Source organism: Spermophilus citellus, assembly GCF_964194105.1.
Source record: "Spermophilus citellus genome assembly, contig: SCAFFOLD_194, whole genome shotgun sequence".
NCBI lineage: Eukaryota > Metazoa > Chordata > Mammalia > Rodentia > Sciuridae > Spermophilus > Spermophilus citellus.
The window spans coordinates 530,858-551,257 of record NW_027672768.1 but is presented as its reverse complement, the minus strand read 5'-3'; the positions used below and the strand labels follow the sequence as shown (position 1 = coordinate 551,257).

Below are 20,400 nucleotides of genomic sequence, written 5' to 3'. Positions count from 1 at the left end.
GCAGAGAATTCTGATGCCTTTCAACAATCTCTCCTCTGTCCTTTTATCCTCAAATTGACACCAGGTGATAACTGCCTGGCACAAACTTAGGATGTATGGGACAAGAAAGGACTACTCAGATACAGAGAAGATGGCAGTGAAAAGGCTTTGAATCTCACTGTAGCTTTTTTTCTCTCGGATGGCATCTTGGAAAGGGAAAGTGAAACACTGCACAGAAAATTCTGGAATGTGCAGGATCAGAAGTCAAAGGTTTTTCTTGGAGATGGCAAGATAATGTCCCAGGTCACCAGCTCCAGCATGGGGTTGCAGATTCTGATGGCCTGAATATTAATTTGTGTGTGTGTGTGTGTGTGTGTGTGTGTGCACGCGCGTGCACAAGAATGCAGGTGAAGTCCTCAGTGACTCACTATTCATTCTTGGAAAAGAAGAGGTGAAAAGACTGCGTACTCAATGGGGTTTCTGCTAAGGAAGAATGTTGCCTGTTGTTCAAGTAGGGGCATCTGGCTTGATACTGACAAGTGACCCAAGACTGGTAAGTTTGGGAAGATTGGTAGAACTCTTTGACAGAGTGTTAGTAGCACCACAATCAGGCCCAAATTAATAATTCTCCTGCCTGAAGGCCTTAGGTTTCTTCTGATAATATGCTGTGTGTCTCCTTCTGCTCCTTCTCTTGTTTATTTCCTCCCTTCCTCACTACTGGGAAACAATCATTGTGCTTAAAGCACTGGGAGAAAAAATAAATTAGAAAAATACCAGTTTTTATTTTTAAGCATGTATGATCTACCCTGAGCCTCAGCATGGTAAAACTTAGAGACCAAAGGCTTGTTTTTGGTAAGAGGCTTGCCCATCATGATGATGTTTAGTAATCCTATTCCCTACTTGAAAATAAAACTGCCTCTAGAATGCCCAATGTCCACTGGGTGTAACCACTGCCAGTATGAGTTCTCTGGTATTGAATAAGGCATAATCTTTTCTTAAAAGCTTTGCCACCTTCTTTACATTTGTATGGGTTTTCTCCAGTATGAATTCTCTGGTGTTGAGTAAGGCATGATTTTTGAGTCTGAATTACTGAAACTTTCAGGGGTTAAGTGCACACCTGTTGTGAGAGAGGAATTGAACAGAGGCTACCAAATGAATCCCTCCATCAACAGAGACATCATCTTAATATTGTGGGATTATTATGGAGGTATTTCTGTGACAGTAAAAGTTAGTGGAGGTATCTGTGCTTTATAGCACTATGGTGATCACTAAGTAACTATAGATAGTATAATTTAAAAAAAAAAGTTTTTAAATAATGCAATTGTTCAGACTTATGTACAGCATAAACTGAGTCTGATGACCACAAACCTGAGTCTCTTTTTTTTTTGTACTAGGAATCAAACCAAAGTGCTCTCTACCACTAAGCCACATACCCAAATCTTTTTATTTAGAGTTAGGATCTTTCTAAGTTGCTTAGATTCATGTGAAATTGCTGAGGCTGGTTTTGAAACTGTGATTCTCCTTCCTTGAACTCCCCTGCTGCTTGGATGAAAAGTGTGTACCAGTGTGCCCAGCTGAAGTTTGAGTCTTCCAGAATCCTGAAAGAACCTGAAGTATTGCAGTAGAAGAGATTTCCTCATACTTTATTAACTGTTAAAAATATCATTCACATGGTAAAGCAACTTGAAGAGCCGAGGATGGGTCCAGGGAAAGATGTAACTTTCTGAGCTTTCACAGTGTGGCTTGGGACAGACCTGCCTTTTTCTGGGTGACACAACTGTATCCTTGTAAGTGCTACTGAAGGATGGACTCATCAGTTCAAATGCTTCTCATTGACACCATTTTTTAACCATTCTTATTTTTTTCAACTGTAACAAAATTGTTTTAAAAATGTGCAGGGCTGTGGTTTTCTATTAAGAGAAAAAAGGGCAACTATGGTTCATCAGGTACTGTCCCAGTGTTCTCTAAAACAGATGTCATATATATGCAAGTAGAACCACACTTTGGTACAAAGACACACAGTGCTTCCTCTGCTCTGTCTAGTAAACACTATAGTATGTTTAGGGGTGGGAAAAGGTAGTATGCTTCTTTCTCATTTGTGCAGACCCTCTGAAGGCTCAGGGGCTCAAAGTCTGAATGGAGGCTCAGGACCCTCAGGGGTCATGTACAGGCCTCTTGATGTCTATTTAGTGTGAGCATTTATACCCATGACATATGTGGATTTAACCACAACATGTGTTGCATTTTGCTGTTCTATATCTTTGTTTCTCAGCCACCTGGTTTCAAGCTTTTGAACTCTGCATTTGATGTGGAAAACTAAGATGTATCACAAAGGACATTTTAAAAGCCAGAATCTGATGCCTGAAGTGTGACAAAACCATCTTTTGAATGCTTTTTATGGACATGAAATCCTGAGTAAATTTTTTTAATTAACTACAAAGCAAAAGACATTGATTTCTGGGTTCAGGGATGCATGCCTTGCATCCAAGTAGTACAGGAGGCTGAGGCAGGAGAACCACAAGTTCAAATCCAGTCTTAGTAGTAAAAGTGATACCCTAAGCAACTCAGTGAAATTGTGTCCCTAAATAAATACAAAATAGGGCTGCGATGTGGCTTAGTGGATGAGTGCACCTGAATTTAATCCTCGGTATACACCCAAAATAAAATAAAATAAATAAGACATTGACATAGGACTATTCTGTCCAGCTGAGATTATGGGAAAAATATTGATGTGATCATAGACTTCAGGCATAAGATAATTTTATTAATGTGTTGGTTTGGTACAAATAGGCCTTTAAGTCCAAATATAGCTTTTGAAAAAAAAAAAGATGATTTGAATTCAATCAATACAGAGAAACTGAGGAAATGACAATTGAACCTAGAGAGGTCCACAGAAGGAAAGAAGCTGGAGCATCCAATCATGCTTCCTGCCCACTTCCATTGGCTAATGAATAATGGCCAGCTGGACAAGGGTTGGAATTTTATGGGGAGTCAGTGCTACGGAGCTATTTCTAGGCAATTGTAATACATCTTCCCAGTATGAAGTTTTTGGTGACCAATGAGGTTTGATCTTACAGGAAATGGCTTTTACAGTCTATGGATTTGTGAGAATTGTTGCAAGTATGAATGATCTGTTTCTTGTTAACACTTGAAGCATACTTAAAATTTGCCACATTCTTAACATTTACATGGTTCTTATCCAGTATGAATATTTGGTGAACAATAATACTTTTCCTAATAGAATAGCTTTGCCACATTCTTTGCATTTGTATGTTTTCTCCCCAGTATGAATTCTCTGGTGTTGTGAAATTTGTGATCTTTGATAAAGAGCTTTGCCACATTCTTTAAACTTGTATGGCTTTTTCCTAATATTAATTCTCTGGTGTCAAGTAAGTTATATTTGATTAATCTTTGCCACAATCTCAAATTTGTATGGCTTTTCTCCCATAAGAAGTCTCTGGTGTTGACTAAGAAGTGACCTTCATTTAGAAGATTTGCTACATTATAGATATTTGTATGGTTTCTTCCTAGTATCAATTCTCTGGTGTTGAGTAAGGCATGATTTTTGATTAAAAGCTTTGCCACATTCTTTACATTTGTATGGCATTTTTCCATCATGAAGCCTAGGGTGTCAAGTAAGGTGTGATTTTTGATTAAAAGCTTTGTCACTTTTTTTCACATTTGTATGGCCTTTCTCCAGTATGTATTATCTGGTGTCGAGTAAGTTCTGACTTTTGATTAAAAGCATTGCCACATTCTTTACATTTCTATGGCATTTCCCCAGTATGAACTCTCTGGTGTCTTGTAAGTTTTGATTTTTGATTAAAAGCATTGCCACATTTTTTACATTTGTATGGCTTTTCTCCAGTATGAACTCTCTGGTGTTCAGTCAGGTGTGATTTTCGATTAAAAGCTTTTTCACATTCTTTACATTTGTATGGCTTTTCTCCAGTATGAATACTCTGGTGTTGAGTAAGGCATGATTTTTTATTAAAAGCTTTGCCACATTCTTCACATTTGTACGGCTTTTCTCCAGTATGAATTCTCTGGTGTTGAGTAAGTTTTGATTTTTTATTAAAAGCTTTGCCACATTCTTCACATTTGTATGGCTTTTCTCCAGTATGAATTATCTGGTGTTGAGTAAGGCATGATTTTTGATTAAAAGCTTTGCCACATTCTTTACATTTGTATGGCTTTTCTCCAGTATGAATTCTCTGGTGTTGAGTAAGGCATGATTTTTGATTAAAAGCTTTGCCACATTCTTCACATTTGTATGGCTTGTCTCCAGTATGAATTCTCTGGTGTTGAGTAAGGTATGATTTTTTATTAAAAGCTTTGCCACATTCTTCACATTTGTATGGCTTTTCTCCAGTATGAATTCTCTGATGCTGAGTAAGTTTTGATTTTTTATTAAAAGCTTTGCCACATTTTTTACATTTGTATGGCTTTTCTCCAGTATGAACTCTCTGGTGTTTAGTCAGGTGTGATTTTTGATTAAAAGCTTTTTCACATTCTTTACATTTGTATGGCTTTTCTCCAGTATGAATTCTCTGGTGTTGAGTAAGGCATGATTTTTGATTAAAAGCTTTGCCACATTCTTCACATTTGTATGGCTTTTCTCCAGTATGAATTCTCTGGTGTTGAGTAAGTTTTGATTTTTTATTAAAAGCTTTGCCACATTCTTCACATTTGTATGGCTTTTCTCCAGTATGAATTTTCTGGTGTTGAGTAAGGCATGATTTTTGATTAAAAGCTTTGCCACATTCTTTACATTTGTATTGATTTTCTCCAGTATAAATTTTCTGGTGTTCAGGAAGGTGTGATTTTTTATTAAAAGCTTTGACACTTTCTTTACATTTCCAGATTTTCTCTCCAGTATGATTACTGTAGTGTTTAAAGATGTTTGAGCAACACTTAAATACATTTTCATATTTCTTCAATTTGTAAGGTTTATCTCCATTGTAAAGCCTATTGTTTTTAGTAACACATAGAATTTGAGTAAAATATTTTTCACATTCTTTACTTATGGAGGATTTATCACAGCTCTGATAAAGAATTGAGGAATTTTTAAATGCTTTTACATATTTTTTTAACTTGTAGAGCTTCCCACCAATATTAATTCTCTGGAGTTCAGAAATTCTTGTAGTTTTATTAAAAATGATTTCACATACCTTATAGCTGTAATTGGTCTCTTGATTATAAAAGCTTGGATAAATACATTTTGGGTATAGATTAAAAACTTTTTCACTTTTCTCATTGTAAAGCTCTTTTAAACAATCACATGGGTGATTTCTAGGATTTAAAAAAAGAGGAAAATTTTAATGACTTTCACAGAATTTACATTGTTTTACACCAAATCTATTATGCTGCGAATTACCTAGGGTAGAGACTGTCTACAGGTCCTAAAAGATTTATCATAAATATAGGTCTCTCTGAGTATCACTGAGGGTGTTTTTAAAATTCTTTCTACTTTTAAATTAAGCAATATTCAGTAAGTACAAATATTCCCACATCCATTATAATTCCATGCATTGCCGCAAGGAGAAATTGTTCATTTCATCATTTTTGTAAAGTAACAGTCAGAGAGACTACTAAAACTCAGAAATTTCTTCTTCTCCTTCTTTTTCTTCTATCTTGTCTAAAGAAATATTTGTGTATATTTACTCAATGGTGAATTTTGAATTATTCCAGTGACTGACTAAAGCATGAAATAGACTCCATTGCAAATTTTTCATTTTTTAGAGGAACAGTATAATTACAAATGCTGTTCAAAAATGTTTAAAAGCACACACAGGTCCTCAAATGTGACTGCCATATGTGTTCTTGTCTCTCTCCAGATTAGCCAATGCCCCACATCCCTACAGTTCCACCTTTCCTCCAACACACTATTGTCTAGTTTTAATTTGTGGGGAATCCTGCAGGCACTGGACATATTATTGCCCTGATGTGCCAGAGCATTCTTCATTAAGCCAAAGAGCAAACTTCATCTGAGCTTGGCTGCTCAACTTTCCAGCAAAAATATCTATCACTGAGGGTGTTTTTAAAATTCTTTCTATGTAACTAGCTCACTGAAATAAGTTAGAGAATACTTTTGATTTGTTGAAAACATATTTCTTGAGATGCACAGGTAAGTAGTCCTAAGGGCCTCTGAAAAATCTAATGGCAACAGAATTTAGTTCATTAGGGACATGTATAGAATCCAGGAAGTCTCCGTTTCTCACATTTGGAAAGTTTTTCTCATTCCACCCAAAACCACAAAAATGCATATATCTTTTGGGATATTCACTTGGAGTCTGGTCAAAATCCCTGTTGATATGAAAGATGAAGCAGTGCATGTCAGATGGAGCTGCTGAGTGATATCTATAAACTGTGCATGAAATTAAAAAAAAAAAAAGCATGGAAGCCTTTAGGGAAAAAAGTCTGGTATCTGGGAACTCACAGTTGAAATCCAGCTGGTTGGGGACTATCCAGTACATGTAATATACTACCTAGTTTTGTCTAAATTAAGCATGGCACTGGAGATGGTATCATCCATTGGAGCCATATAGTCACTTAGCAACACAGAGATGGGTGAGACATGTCAGAATGCCAATCAACCTGTCTCAAGAAAGACTCTTACTGTTGAAATCTTATTCCTACTTTGATGCACACTCCCTTAAATAAAGAACTGGAAAAATTATCTAGCAATTGATTTTCAGAACTTATGAGGTCTAGAGAATCTATCAGATGTTTTACCGCTTTTAACATAAGTACTTGCCTGGTCTTATGTTCTTTTACTAATTATGTGAGATATTTATTTTTTTTCAGATGGCTCATCACCTTCCAAAAAAGAAATTACTCAGGAGGGATGCTTGATGTCCCATGACACAGAGTAATTATGCTAACTTATGAGCCATAAATACATTGGTAACTACACAAAGACTGCTTCAATTTGAATTAAAATTATAAATAAACATTTACAAGCACCTTTGACTCAAACTATCAAGTTTCAGGGAGAAGGTTCTACAAAAGTGGGCTTCTGCAATGGTAGACAGAATCATGAAATGAGAAAGACATTATAGATCTTTTTTTTTTTTTTTTCTTACAGAGGAGAAGTTTAATGGTAAGCCATTCCTCATTCAAAGGTTGTCTTAAATCACCACTGTGGCTGCTTTACTTTTCTCAAAGGGTTATACAATTATTAGCTTAATCCCTTCATTGTTCTTCATTTGTCCCACACCATCCCTACTACTTCTATCTCAGGCTTGTTTTATACCTCTTAGCAAGATCCCAGAAAACTGTCAGAAGCCTTTCACAATTCTCACAAGACCCTCATGTCTGCTTTTGGGGTGTGATTCCTGCAAGCCATTTGGGCTGCGAGTGTGATTCCTGCAAGCCATTTGGGCTGTGGGCTTTCTGGGAGACTGTGCTAAAAGTTCCTGGGACTTTCCTGTGTTTGGATTGTCATACATGACAGATGAGCTGTATGCTTATTTGATGTGTTTTAGAAAGATTCAACTGCTTCTCTTCTTCTTTTTTTTATTTTTTTTTGCTTAATTGTTATTGCATTTAAAAACAATACCTACCAAACTTTCACTGTAGCACATTTAATTATTGAATTGTTCTTTTCAACAGAAATGTCTTACTAAGGCTTGTTTCAGCATTTCCTTAATCTGCATGTATTTCTTTTAAGTAGAAATAGTATGTATGTGTTTAAATTAGACAATTTGTCTATACTGTGTAGAAAATCTCTTTTTATTACTTTATAAAAAAGACAGATTAGAATGCTGCAACTTTAAATTAATGATTTGTACACTTTTCTCTAACCTGCGCTTATGTAGAGATTATTAAAAGTTTTAAAAACATAACTGACTATAAGCATTTTATAACTTTTGAGTTTTTTTTTCATTAAAATGCCTATTTCTATTTTAATCCTATTTCTAAAGCTGAGCAAACTGGCTGAGTCTTTATTATCCTAAAGGTATTTTTAAGATACAGCTTAATAATGCCCTGTAAACATTGTGTAAATGTAATTTGATACATGTTTTTCCAATTTAAAATATTGTGTATTGCAAGTGGTTTTACAAAAAATACTGAATAGTAAAAATTTTACAATTACAATAGTGTAATTTAAAGTTTTAATGAAAGAAAACTGAATGGCACTAGATGAGCAGTCAGTCTTCTGAGATTTTTGTAATAATATAACCTGATGAACTTGTAATTTTTTGAATAAATAATTTTCATGTTTTTTTTCCATTCATTAAGACAAATTTTCTGAACTTCCCTCTCTTTCAATTTCAATTTCTTGTTTAAAACAAAGTATTAACTGCCCTGCTTTCCATACCTTTGCTTTTTGAAGTTTTGCAAAAAATATTGTATTTCTTGCTCTCCTGAAAATTCTTGGTTTTGATTAGAAGACATACCTAAAAAAATAATAGAAAGTTATTTCACTTACTATGGTGAATAACTCTGCAATTATATAAAACTTTATCAAAGTGGGGGAGAATAGCCACAGAACAGTATGATTCAAGGTGATTTTTACTCAGGAAATACATAGAATTTACTACAACATGATGACAAAAGCTTTGAGAATTTTGAAAATTATCTTAAGAAATTATAGCACCACAGATGAGGACAAAATGCAAACTGACTAATATTACTACAACAATGTCAAATCATAGCCTTTCACTTCAACATATTCAGAATCCACCTGTGACTCAAATGTTTCAGGAAATGAATATCTCTTATTTGATTATTTATATTTTTATCTTTGGAGGGATCATTTCATAAGAGAACACAGGGGTATTCTATCACCAAACTAGATCCACAGTCATTTCTCTATTTCTATATCTATATCTATATACTTTTTTTAAAAAGACAGTTTATGAAAAAGATGCTGAAATTTATTTTAAACTGGCATTCCACTGTCTCAGCTTTCCAGTTATATGGAATTAAATTTATATATCATTGCACATCACCTTTTTTTGTTTACTTTGTAACTTCCAAATATTTTCCAAAATGACTATAATGATCTAATTGAACAGATTTTGAATAGAAATATCCCAATGAAGATAATAGCTCACACAATAAAAAGTATAACCAACTCAAGCAAACAAACAATATAATACTAGTAATTGAGAGTTCAAAAATTGATGTTGTTAATTATCTAAGTAATGCCAGAAAACCACCTGAAATGTATTTAATAAACTAAATATCAATGTAGAAAATTGAAAAAAAAATAGAAAAAATAGCAACAGAAAAGTTAGAAATTATATACTAAAAATATTCTTTTAAAAACAATGTCTGAGGCTGGGGACACAGCTCACATGTTTGAATTCTTGCCTCACATGCAAAAGGATGGGCTTAATCCCCAGCACCACACACACACACACACACACACACACACACACACACTCTCTCTCTCTCTCTCTCTCATAAATTAGAAATTTGAGGAAGAAAATATATCAAAGGCTAGAATTAATTAAAATACACAGGTACTGCTGGAAGATGTGGTACATGACTGTAATTCCAGTATCTGGGGAGACTGATGCAGAAGCACCATAAGTTCAAAGACAGACTCAGCAATGGTGAGGCACTAAGCACCTCAGTGAGATCCTATGTACTTATATAACTCCAAAGTAATGATAAAATAAACATTGAAGGTAATAAAATAAAATAATCACCATAAAATCTATGAAAAAATTGATGTTGTTAAGGCAGTTTTTTTTTCATAGTAGAAAAATTAAGGCAGTTTTTTTCATAGTAGAAAAATTTATAAAAAGTCAACAAAATTTGAAATCTACAGAAATAAGTTCTTTCTCATCAGGAATTTAAGTAGAAATAAACTAATTTGTAAAAAAACTAAATAGAAAACAATGTGATTAATAAGATTAAAACTAAAAATATATTAACTATGTCAGATGCAAATCTACATAATGTTTTCTTAAGATATAAGGTCACAAAAGTCTAAAAACAAAAAGATATAACAAATATTACATTCAAAATTGCAAAGGTGATAATAATTATATAAATGAGAGACAAAGTACAATATCATATAAAGATAAATATGACTAATCACTGGAATACAATCATAGTTGAAATATTTGTAACTCCAATCACATTTTTTATATATAGAAAGAAATCACAGAAAAAAATTCAACAGCATAAAAAGCAACACAGTAATAGTAGGATACATCAATCCCCACTTGATGTAAATTTAAAAAAAATATCATTGCATTAGTAGTCAGGGAATGAAAATACAAAAAGCATTAAAAACTAATTAGGTTTACAGAGGCAATCTTCTTTATAGTGTATGGAATATTGTTCCAAAAAGATCAGGGTAAAAATACAAAACAAATGTTAAATATATTAAAATATTGAAGTTGCTTTGTAACATAAAATAATAAGTTGGAAAGCAAAAGTGAAAGTGATATTCAAAATTTATGAATATGAGTTTAAAGCCAAATTCAGCAATTAAGCAAGGCCCTAAGCAACTTACCTAGGCACTATCCCAAAAAAAAAAAAAACAGCTGCCAGCTAAGCACAGTAATATACACCTGTAATTCAAGCAGCTTGGGAGACTGAAACAGCAGGATTGTGAGTTCAAAGCCAGCCTCATAAACAGCAAGGTGCTAAGCAAATCAAGGAGACCATGATTCTATGTAAAATAAAAAAATGGGGCTTTAGATGTAGCTCAGTAGACAAGTACCCTGAGGTCAATCCCTAGTACCCTTCCCCAAAAAGAGCTGTTGATGTGGCTCAGGGGTTAAGCACCTGTTCTTAAAAATAAAAAATGCCAGTAGCACCCCCAAAAATCTAAGAAGACTATGTAATACCAAACAATCAATATTATTTTTGTGTAAACAAAATAAGTTATTTGAACAATTCTTTAGAATATTCTTGGTACATCAATAACTACATATACTAAAAAAAATTTAAATAGTAATTCCTGATATAAAATAATAAAAGCTACAATATTCAATGGAATGAGGTTAAATGAGAAAGCCAAGGGTAATAAAATTGAAAGTATATCAATTAGCCCTCAACTTGATGGTCAAATCAAAATATATTTACAGACCTATTCTCATTGAACAACATTCAAAAGAGATCAATGTGGCAAGCAAATCAAATATCATTTCAAATGACTACATGAAGGCAATTTGGAATGAAAAAGTTAAAAATCTTTTCAAAGATAATAAATTATATAATATCTACAATGATCAACATTCAGGAGAGTATGTTAAGTAAAATAGTAATTCACACCCCCCCCAAAAAAAAATACCAGGTAATTCTACTTCTGAGAGATATCTACTGTAGCCAAATATAAAAACCAAAAGGAATGGCATTAGGGATGAAAAAGTAAGGAAAAGGAGAACTTGTTTGAAGAAAAAATGTGATAGAAATTTTCTAGAAAAAAAAGTTACAAAAAAATTTGAATGAACAGAACTGACCAGTAAATTTAAAATATATAAGATAATAATTCAGCAAAGATATACAGTTTTGAACACAATTACATATTTGACAAATATATAAAAGATAAAAGAATTGTAAACATCTTTATGGTACATTTAAAAAGCTAATGTCTTACTCCTAGACAAAATAACAGATATATATATGTAGAGATGATGAATATGCCATTAATTCTAGCTACTTGGAAGGCTGAAACATGGAAATACAATTCCAGCTTTTGCCACTTAGCAAGAGTCTATTTCAAACTAAAAGTCAAAAGGGGGTGATAATGTAGCTCAATATTACAGGAACCTCTGTGTTCAATCTGCTCTATGTGTATGTGTGTATGTATGTATGTATGTGTGTGTGTGTGTGTGTGTGTGTGTGTGTATATATATATATATATATATATATATATATATAAACAAACTTTAGATGCATTACATGATTAAGCACAAAAGCAGAGTAAATAATCAAGGCAATATACAATCATATATAAAACAGGGGTATTATTTGTACTTGTAAGTAAAAGCATGGAAAACTTGATTGAAAATTGGCATATGGGTCACATGCAGTTTAATTTTATCTAATGTTGTCCAAAAGTGACAAGTCATGATAATTTCTATTAAATTATTACATATAGATATAAAAACAAAAACAGTATCACTAATGTGAGAGAACATAATGAACAACACTGAAGCTCTCTAAAGAGTGAGAGTCAAAAAACACACAAGAATTAGAGAAACGTTACCTACAATATTATGAATAATTGTATTACAATAGAAATCTTTCTTTTAATTTTTGTAACCATAGATGGATAGAATGCATTTATTTCATCCATTTATTTTTATGTAGTGCTAAAGATAAAACACAATACCTCACATTTGTGAGGCCAGCCCTCTGCCACTAAACTACAGCCCCAGCCCTGAAAATTCTTCTTTAAACCACATTGATCAGCTAGCTATACTTACAGAACCACTAGGAGCAGGTATTGTGAAATACTGCTATTCATTACATGGCAGAAAAACTTTACAGAATATTCAATATAAGCATTCATATAAAGTTCTGATGAGAAAAATTTGAATGAATAAATATTTAAATTATATTAAAGAAACTCTCCTGTAATATTAATCTTACAATGGTTTGCATAGAGATATTTGGAAATGAGCAGATTTTCTAGGGAGCCTCCAAATGCAAATAAATGCCAGGTTATGCATATCCTCACAGTCATTGTGGAATAATTTGTAGGGGTGACAAGACTTTGTTTCCCCGCCTTAGAATGCCCTGCAATTTTCCCTAGGAACTAGTCAAGTAATTAAATACATGTGTAATGTAAATCTGCTATGGCAGTGCCCTGCTTGAAAAGGCTCTGCACCGGAGTATTATCAGCCTAAAACATAATCTCTGGCACACAACTCCTTGGAATAAAGAAACTCTCTTTTTAGACGAGCACAATGGTTCACTGAGTCTAAATCTGTTCATAAAACAGTAAGTTTATACAATGGACTTTCTTGAGAGCTACAGAAACTCCTAACACTGCACATTGCAACTTAGTATATAACTGATAAATAAGCTGCATAATGTTGCTAAGTTTGTAATCTGCCTAGTAATAAAGTGAACAGTATGTACTAGTGATGCCAATGACCTAAATTAACCTGTTGATATAAATAAAGCTTGGCAGTTTGGCCTCTCTGTCACTATGCCACATTTCCTGTCACTTATCTGTGTATTCTTTTGATTTTCTTTTTTTTAAAAAAGAGAGAGAGAGAGTGTGTGTGTGGGGAGAGAGAGAGAGAGAGAGAGAGAGAGAGAGAGAGAGAGACAGACAGACAGAATTTTAATATTTATTTTTTTCGGTGGACACAACATCTTTGTATGTGATGCTGAGGATAGAACCCAGGCTGCATGCCTGCCAGGAAACTGAGCTACCACTTGAGCCACCTGCCCAGCCCCTCTTCTTTTGATTTTCCTACAATATTTTGTTAATTGAAATGTAGGGAGATCACTGAAGAACAAGAAGTAGCTTAAATAATTGATATGCAGGGTAAACAGAGAGTATGAAATGCTCTTTAATGATTGCAACTGAAACAAACCAAGGTTTGAAAAAACATTTTCTGTCAGATTTTAGCTTATCAATTAACATTTTAAAATGTGAATTCCTCTTTAATTTTGGACCTCTTATCTGTATTCTTTGCTTCATTGATTTCTACCTAATTTGATATGTCTACTGTCACTTTTCTCTTCAAATCCCAAGGTTATTTCATTGGAGACCAAGTGGTGACCAAAGATTACATAGAGACATCAATATTTTTTTTGATGGAATATGTCACATTTTGTTATTTTCTTGGTAACTAAAGAAGTCTTTTTAATGTTACCCTCATTAGGAAAAAAAAGAAAGAGAAAATATCCTATAAGAGTCTACAAAATTATTTTCTCAAACATTTTTTTCTAGCCAAAAATACTAAAATACTTTGAAACCATTTTCATTCTCTACATTGTAATCACTACTTAGAAAAGATAAGTTACACCTAAAAAGAAAAAAATCTTTAACATTTTATTTTCTACATAAACAAATGCCCAATCTTTGTACTAAAAACAAGAAGCAAACTTTTTAATGCAGAATAGAAGCTACCATAAGATACTCTATAAAGTTACAAAAATAAATATTGGTTTTGAATTTAAAAATTCTGAATGAAATTTAGGCTCACCAATAAAGAGTAGGTTTTTACAGATCTCTAACATCACATTTCCATATAAAGTCTGCTGAGAAGGGTCCAGGAATTTCCATTCCTCTTCCGAAAATTCAATGACCACATCCCTTAATGTCAATGGTTCCTGAAATAAAAATGAAGAAATACATAACACATAAACCATATGATTAATGACATAGTATTTAATTTCATACAAATTTTAATGAGAGTTAAAAGAGGTGGCTTTCACAAATGGTAGTGATGTCAACCATTCAATAAGATACATTTTTGTGGTGCCCGGGACTGAACCCAAGGCTTTTTGCATGAAAGGCAAGCACTCTACCAACTGAGCTATATCCCCAGCACCAATAATTCATTTTAAGCAGTAAAATTGGTGGATAATTTTGGTATAATGAAACACAGCCAGCAGCACATGTAAAGCAAAACACTGAAGCAAAAAAAGTGGGAAAAAAATCCAACATAATAGTTGCAATTAGTTATTGAATATTCAAAAGAAGGACAACCAAACAAATCAATGATACTTGAGATATGCATAACAAAATTGTAAGTAATAACTATACTCATATGACAGTGGTCACCTTAGTGGGCAGAAGACATAAGAGATCACTAAAGACACACCAAAACTTTCAACAGTCCACATAATTATTTGAATGTTTATCTCCAAAGTTGTCTATCTTCCCATTATTTAAATATACCATAAATCTATACTGTATTTTAAAAATTACTTTTACAACATCACAACTCACTTCTAAAACAAAAGAATAAAATTTTTAACTATCAAACTATTACAAAACACTTAGGTACTTGGGTCAACTTGAATCACATAACACAAAGTTATAACAAAAAATAAAAATAAAAAAAGCAAATTAATTGAATAGACTATTAATCTCTCAGTTCATAAGGAAACTGACATAGCAGGTTTAACATTCCCAGATTTGTAAAACCACTCTCACTGTGAAACTGTATCCTCACTTGGCTCATTTCAAAGTAGAAATTGAGAGAATACTAAGCAGTTAAGAAAAAAATTCTGAAAGGCTCTTGCACCCTAAATGCCTCTCTGACAGCTTGGAAATACTCCTTTTACCAGGGTCTCAGTTATCACTAGTGAACAAACACATACATGAAATTAGTATAACATTCTGATCTGTGATGTCTTTCTTCTGATTCAGCATTATTATTATTATTTTTTTAATTTAAAGATTTAATCTAGGGGCACTCTACATTTCAAGAAGTTTTGATTTTTTTATTGTGATAAATGGGCTTACAATGTTGCTTAGGGTCTCTGAATTACTGAGTCTTGAATCATATTTACTTTTATCCTACCTCATTTTTCCACATCACTATGATTACAGGTTTGTGCCACCTTTTCCTGACTCTGCAACCACTTTTGATACCAAATGTGCAAACTTGCACAACAACCAATATTTCAACAACTAGTAGTCCAATAATTCAGTTCTGATACCATCTAGTACAGATCCCACAAGTTTGGTGTTCCCTACTATCAAATTTTACTAACTTAGGTGCCAGTTTCAAGCCCCAGAATAGAACAATATTCATATTTATAATTAATTTCCTATAAATTAGGGGTCTCTACATTTACTTACTCAAGTTACTTATTCTGATAAAAAAGAACACTTATGTATACCAGCTTGTTATAAATTATATAAATCTGGAAGATGACAATTGAAACCTTACATAGAATCTAAAAAAATGTCAGAGGAAAAAGGGACAGTATATAGGCCGTTTGAGGAAATAAGTGGTTGAAGATATTACCTCCAATTTTTATGTTCTGCCATAGAAGAGCCCCTTTCCCAATAAGATTTAGAAGATCCTCACTATTTAAAATATGCTGATTCAGATTCTCATTCTGAATATTCCCATTGTTTTACATAAAATAATATTTAATTGAACACTTTTACATTCAGGGGTAAGAACAAAATATTTGTTAAAAAAAACAGGTTGGTATTCTTTAGATAATTTCCTTTATATGAAAACCTAAGAATACTGAGCCATCTCATGGCAGCCCAAACCAACATACACACAATTTTCTTAAAACTCCTAAGTATTCATTGGCTTCAGGGAAAAGGATACTTCATTTGGAATTTTGATTTTTTTTTTTTTTTTGGTACAGGGGTATTCTACAACTAAGATATATTCTAGACCTTTTATTTATTTATTTATTTATTTTGAGACAGTCTCTCACTAAGTTGCTACACTAAGCTTCAGCTTTGATCTTTCTTCCTCAACCTCCAGGTTGTTGTGATTACTGGCATGTCACAATATGCCCAGAAAAATATGAATGCTCTAACTTCGTTTGGTCCATTTTCATTTCACCTTATTTATTTGCTATTTCTTCTAAAAAGAAACCCTTGACAGCCTAAGATTTTGGATGCATCCATATCTTATATTTGATAAATTTGAAGTATTGCAAAGTAGATTTAGAAAAACAAAAGCTGCTTATAAACTATCTCTGAAATTTTTTCCAATCTGACATTCTAGAAATAGCTCCACAGCAATAAAAATTCTAGCCACAGATACAACTAAGATCTCACTTACCTTCAATGATGTTCTTTTTCAGGCTCAAACAATTACCTCAGTTTGAATACAATTTTATTTGAAATTTGCCTCTATCTTTTCTCTTTGGCAACTTTTTTTAATCTTTCAAATGTTAGTGATGAATTGCATTTTATAGGTAATAAAAATATTAGACTAAGTGAGACATGCTAAACCCACCATCCTATTTATTTAAATATTTAGTTACCACCCCAAACTTGAGACATTACATTATTTCTTCCAATTAGCATATACTGAGTTTTTCCTTGAAGACATCTGCACAAACATACTAGTTTTTGTTTGTTTGTTTTCTAAATCCTTGCTACGGATTATTCTCATTTCAAATTCTGGCCCCTTATACTCAATCTTCCCTACATCAGTAAGAAAAAAGGAGGACAAAAATCATATTTCCCTTTCTTTTCAGTTACAGAATCAATAGATCTGAGCAGTAATGTGTTTCTCGGGAGCTAAACCTAATATTTGGGGAAAATATTATTCATATTCCAATATCTGAATTATTTAGATGAAAACTATAAAGGATATTCCTGTAATCTCTAGAGTATCTAGAGTATCCAGCTAGTCCAACAAGGTGTTCCATTCCCTGACCACAAGCTGCTCTGTAGGAAGAGAGGATTACACACAGGTTAGCATTCTCTAGGTAATTCAACAAACATGGATCTGTGGACACCTTGGGTCAGCTTCATGTAATTTTTACCCCATAGCCACTCAAAGACATGGCAGATACTGAAAAGACATCACATTCTAAACTTTCTTAATGGGGACCTAAACTTGCTGTCTATGCTTATGAAAGACAAATAAACAAAAGTTCAAAGATTTGTTTATTTTAATATCAAGGATTAAACTCAGCAGTGCCTACAAACTGAGCATCATTCACCTCCCCTTTATATTTTTTATTCTCAATATATTAATTCTCTCACATCAGCCTATTAAAATGCTGAGATTATGAACTTGCATTTTCACACCTGACATTAGGTAACATAGCATGGTGTCATTTAAAAGAAAAAAATATATATTCACAAACTGAATATTTTACCAGTGAATGAATATATATATATATATATATATATATATCCCCACTGGTGTGTGTGTGTGTGTGTGTGTGTGTGTGTGTGTGTGTGTGTGTATTTGGTGATACTTACTTCCATCCTCTGTACTGAGGGAAAAAAAATGAATAAAAAAATAATGTTTACAAAATGGTTGCTGAATTAAATAAATAAATAAAGTTATGTCCAAGTGTTAGAACATGGGTAAATGCTTGAGAATGATTAAATATTAAAATAGAAAGAAAACCAATCTGAGATTTATACCAAATCATAAATTGTTACTAGTATTCTGAGAAACATAATTATTTCAGAAACATAACTTTTAAAATTTTCATTAAAGTATGATGCACATATAAAACCACATAAAGCATTTATGTAAAGATTGAGAAGTTATTCAAAAGTAAACACATTTTGAATCAGCCTTGCTCAGGACAGTCTAAATCAGTTTTTTCATCTACTATCCCAAAGAGCAAAAAGGTTCTTAATAACTAGCATGGGAACGTTTTATTACATAAATGTAAAATGTATCTTAAAAAAGTAAATATTTTACCAGTTACCCAAATTTAATACCTGCATATTTTATGCCATTTTTATTTTTTCTATGCTTCTACCCATTTCACAACATAGGCCAGCCATCCTCCTTGTATATTTATTTTTTGGTGATGTCATATGTACATATCTTGAATGTCATAGAAATACATTATACAGTTTTAACAAATTAGAATGTTAAATCCTTCACTACTTTTAAGCACAGAGTATTTACATCATTGCCCCCCACCCAAAAAAAAACATTTTCTTTTACATGCAACTTTGTTTTCCCCAGAATGATGTTATTATAATGTATTATAAAAACTATAATTTTATTTTGCCTGGCATAATGCAATATAATTTTAAATACAGCTGCTGTAAGAGTCAATAAGCATGTGTGCTTCAGTAAATTGCTCCTTTATATTGATGAGTGATTTTGTATTTTATGGATGCACTACAAATTGTTCATTTCAACATTCAAGAACATTTGAGTTATTTCTTATTTTGGACCATTAGGATGAATGGGGCCATCAATAATTTTAAACAAATAATTATTCCACTCAGCTTATTCTTTCCTAGTATTTCAATGACACTATATTTCATTTTTACTGGTGGCTAAGAAAATTATAATTTCCATCTTATCTCAATTTAATTAGAGCCAATATTATATGAGTTTACTAAATACAAAATAAAAACCTTACCACAGACTGTTTATTTTCTTGTACCCTTTGTGCAAGTACTATAAATGTTTATGTACGCATTATAGATCCCAAAATACATTGCATAATTTTTGTACAAAATAACCATAGGTTATTATAAAACAAAGAGAAACAAGTGTCAATCTTAAGGTTGCTAATATATGTTAGACATGGTGGTATACACCTATAATTCCAGTGACTTGGGAGGATGAGGCAGGATGATCACAAGGTCAAATAGTGCCTCTGCTACTTAGCAAGGCTCTAAGTCATTCAGCAAAACACTGTCTCTAATAAAAATATAAAAAGGGCATGGGAGCACAGGATTTGTCTCAATGCTTAAGTGTATCTAGGTTCAATTAATGGTACCAAAAAAAGAGAAGATTTCTAATATATTACAAAATTTAGGCAGTGTGGTAAAACTTTGACAATAATAAAGCACATACAGAATTTAATAGATAATACTGAGAAATTATAAAATGTTGTTAGTTACATTTTGGATGCAATATTAATAGGTATGTAGTTTTTGGTAAATTTTCTTTGCTACGTGCACATATTTCTAAGTATAGATTTTTAATATCACTATTTATAGGTTGAGATCCCATTTAAACAACAGAATATAGTATTCTTTTATACTGATTGATTTATGTTTTAAAAGACACTTTTTCTCAGCTTTTTAAAGTTTTCAGGAACGTGAATTCATAAACGGTTTCAAAGTCACTGAACACTACACAATAAGGAGTATAGAGATCCTTTAATACCCCTGGTAAATACTCTAAGAAACATTAGAGATGAAAAACAGTTCTATGTGACCATTCTGAATTTAAGTCTTCACTCTCAAATTTTTATGTACACAATGACAGCACATTAGATAATATTCAGCCAGAAATTCACCACATTAGTCAGAAGCCCAAGTGCATATATTTTGTTGACTTTTCCATTTTGTCTAATTTTTTCTATTTTTACACACTTCCTTTATGGTGACCTTGAAAATATCTACTTTTTTAGCTCTGTTATAACTCATTTGGGGAAAAAACAAAATTAAATAGCAAGAGACACAAGTAAGCTACTTGGTATATACCTTACTTTTACCATATTGAAAACATTGGTTTGAATCTCAAAAATCTACAATTCAGAAACAAAACAAAACAAAACAAAAAAAACAAGACCACCAAAGAGACACAAATATATCCACTCTGTGAAAAAAGTGAAAGAAACATGAACCAGTAAATTTTCTGTTCTCAATTAAGTAGATGACAGAAGCAATAAAAAATTCTTCCAATTTTTAAAAATAAAAATGCATTTTCAGGAAGTTTTTCAGAATCAGCCCTACATTTTTGAAAACTGCAAAAATAAAATACATTAAAAAGTATTTTAGAAGAAAATATTTTATAAAGAATGAGAAGTTATATAAAAGATAGAGTCACATCTGCAGTAAGCAGC

At 32.5% G+C, this 20,400-nt stretch overlaps 1 long non-coding RNA gene across 1 annotated transcript; it reads right to left on the bottom strand.

Annotated features, from left to right (window-relative positions):
• Nucleotides 1–4,771: 4,771 nt before the first annotated feature.
• Nucleotides 4,772–14,244, bottom strand: LOC308640638. Its single transcript, XR_014020321.1, has 3 exons — nucleotides 14,115–14,244; nucleotides 8,303–8,381; nucleotides 4,772–5,271 (listed from the first exon to the last, which is right to left on the bottom strand). It is a non-coding gene; the product is annotated as an uncharacterized lncRNA (long non-coding RNA).
• Between the last annotated feature and the right edge of the window lie 6,156 nt (nucleotides 14,245–20,400).